Source organism: Melanotaenia boesemani, chromosome 2 (assembly GCF_017639745.1).
Source record: "Melanotaenia boesemani isolate fMelBoe1 chromosome 2, fMelBoe1.pri, whole genome shotgun sequence".
NCBI lineage: Eukaryota > Metazoa > Chordata > Actinopteri > Atheriniformes > Melanotaeniidae > Melanotaenia > Melanotaenia boesemani.
Window position 1 is genome coordinate 349,380 of NC_055683.1, and position 2,750 is coordinate 352,129.

Below are 2,750 nucleotides of genomic sequence, written 5' to 3' on the forward strand. Positions count from 1 at the left end.
AATCATGAATGAATGAGGGGAAGATGCCTTCAGGGCAGCTGGGAAAGCTGGTCCCCGTACCACGGAGCATGACAGGAGCCATTCAAGTGTCCAGCTTGTATTCCAGATACGCTGCTATATCTGTGGGTGGCAATAGAAAACATTATCTTTTCAGAAAGTCCAAAGGGTCAGTCCAATAGTTTTTTATTTTTTAATAATTGATATATTAGCTATACTGAACCTTACCATGAAAAGTTGTAATGGGCTTTATGCACGGTGCTGTTTTTTTTAACTTCCGGTTCACGACACGCCAGTAAAAACGCTTCCGGTTAAAGCTATGGTAACGTTGTGGCTGTAGATTTGAACACTGAGGGAAACAAAGGAATAAGATATTGTTCATATTCGAGACAACAGGTAGTATAGTTGTTTATAGAAGAGTGTATTACTATAATGGTATAATATATAACGTGAGATGAAGCAGGAACACAAGTTTCAGCGGCGTGAAAGGTGGACAGCTGAACACTGCTGTGTTCCATTGTGTACCTCGTCAGCTAAATACAATTCAACCATCAGTTTCTACACGTTTCCCTTGGAGGATCAGCAACGGAAGAGATGGATGGTGAACATCAGAAGGGATAATCTCATCATCACTCCACACACCCGTGTATGCAGTCGACACTTTACAGCGCAAGATGTCAAAGAGCCGAGTAAGGAAGGCAAGAGGAGGCGGCTGAGACCCGGCGCCTTTCCACTTTTATTTCCGTGGAACAACTTTTCTCTTGGTGAGAGAAGACTTTTTGTGTGGGAACGCACAGCTAGAGAACCAGAGAATGTGGAAACTGGGGAACCAGATTGTGCACACGATCACGACTACTGCGTGGGTCCGGATCCTGCCGTTGTGGACAGTGTGCTGGAGGAAAAGCAGAGGCTACGAGAGGAAGTCGCTCCACTAAGGCAGCAGCTGGAGCAGATGTCCCTGTCACGTTTCGGGATACAGCGATTTGATGGGTCCGATGTGGACATTCGTTTTTTCACCCGGTAAGTACATTTGTTAGTTATCTTATACTTTTAGACCAGTTATATGGAGCCCCTCTTTAGAAATAAAGTGATAATAATAACGATAACAGCAATGACAGTAATAATAATAATAATAATAATACATAGCCACGCTACATAATGCATAGTCTATTCTTCTTAATAATAATAATGTTGTTGATGATGATGATGATAATACAGTGTCACAAGAGGAGCTCCATTATTTTATTTTTTATATTGGTGAAAATTAAAGAGCTGAGTTATAGCACAGGAGATGGTATATTGCTTTCTGCTTATTGCTTACTGTAAACATCTAGCTTACATGTTGTCGACTGTGAGCAGGTCTGATTGTAAGGTCTGACAGCAGCAGGGTGAAAGGGGCTGCCCTGTACTGTGAAAATGTTAAGCATTTATTTCATAAGGTAACCCCTCAGTATAACTGAAGTTTGCAGGAGCTTCACCTGTAGAATCTACAGGTAGTAAGCAGCCAGGTGGATGATCAGATGCAGATATCTGCTGAGAGTGAAACATCAAGGGGAAATGAGGGGTCGTCTTCTTATATTTGGATAGACTGGTTTACTTGTTAGACTCCATGAACATGGAAATTAAAAACGTATTCTGAAATACAAATTAATAAGACCCCGGTCTAACAGGTGGTTGCTTGTAGCAGGAAGGTTTACTTCAGATCGCAGATGAAGGTCAAGAACACCAAAAGCATCATCAATGGAGAGATACAGCAGGTCCTTCCTCCCCTCTGCTGTCAGACTCCACAATTAGGCCTGTTCGCAGCAGTGTTGATGTATTTATATTGTAGTTGTGTATATATATATATTTGTATACACAACTTGTTTATCTATTCATATTTTTTTACTTGTTTACTGTGAAATAGTACAGCTGTCTACAGCACTATGAATTACCCCACTGAGGCATAAATAAATGTCTATCTAAAAAAAATTTACGCAGCGTGTGGGGAAAAAAATGACTGAATATCTGACTAATGTAGTTTGGTTAACATTTATCCTGCTTATGGTAATTTTCAAAATAATAAATAAAACAAAATGGAATGTCCCTCAGGTGAAGTTAGGCCTCCATCTTTTTCCAGGTTTGCATCTTATGACCACCTGATGCGGTTTTGGCAGGTCATTCAACCATCACTGAAATACATGGTCCGAGCGACCAGGTTAACTGCTGATGATGCTGGACGACTGAGTGCTCCCACGGTAGGCCTTGTTTGTAATTATGTGATTTTCCAACTAGAGCACAATAAAGTAGTACAGCCAACCATTTATTTCTTATCTTGTGTGTTTCACAGGGACAGGCTCTACACCCAATAGATGAGATGTTCCTGTGCTACCCGGCCCTTGTATTGAAGCAGAGGGACCTGGCTGACCGCTATCAAATCCACCAATCTACTGTGAGCAGAATAATTCTCACATGGAGCAATTTTTTGCTTTCTGTCCTGGGTGCACAGAGAGTCTGGATGACACAAGAGAGGATCCGGGAGTACCTACCTGTAGAGTTCAGAGACTATGCTGACACCACTGTGGTTCTGGACTGCACTGAGCTGAGGTGCCAAACCCCTTCTTCTCCCTTGCTACAGAGTGATGTCTACTCAAACTACAAGTCCCACTGCACCCTGAAAGGAATGATTGGTATAGCACCACATGGTCCAGTGACCTTTTTTTCTCCCCTCTATGCTGGTTCGATCAAGGTCTTTGCAAGCTTCTCCGTCCAGA

At 42.1% G+C, this 2,750-nt stretch overlaps 1 long non-coding RNA gene across 1 annotated transcript; it reads left to right on the forward strand.

The window, feature by feature from the left end:
- Positions 1-928: 928 nt before the first annotated feature.
- LOC121650435 lies at positions 929-2,363 on the forward strand. Its single transcript, XR_006012274.1, has 3 exons — positions 929-1,017; positions 2,117-2,234; positions 2,327-2,363. It is a non-coding gene; the product is annotated as an uncharacterized LOC121650435 (long non-coding RNA).
- Positions 2,364-2,750: the final 387 nt, after the last annotated feature.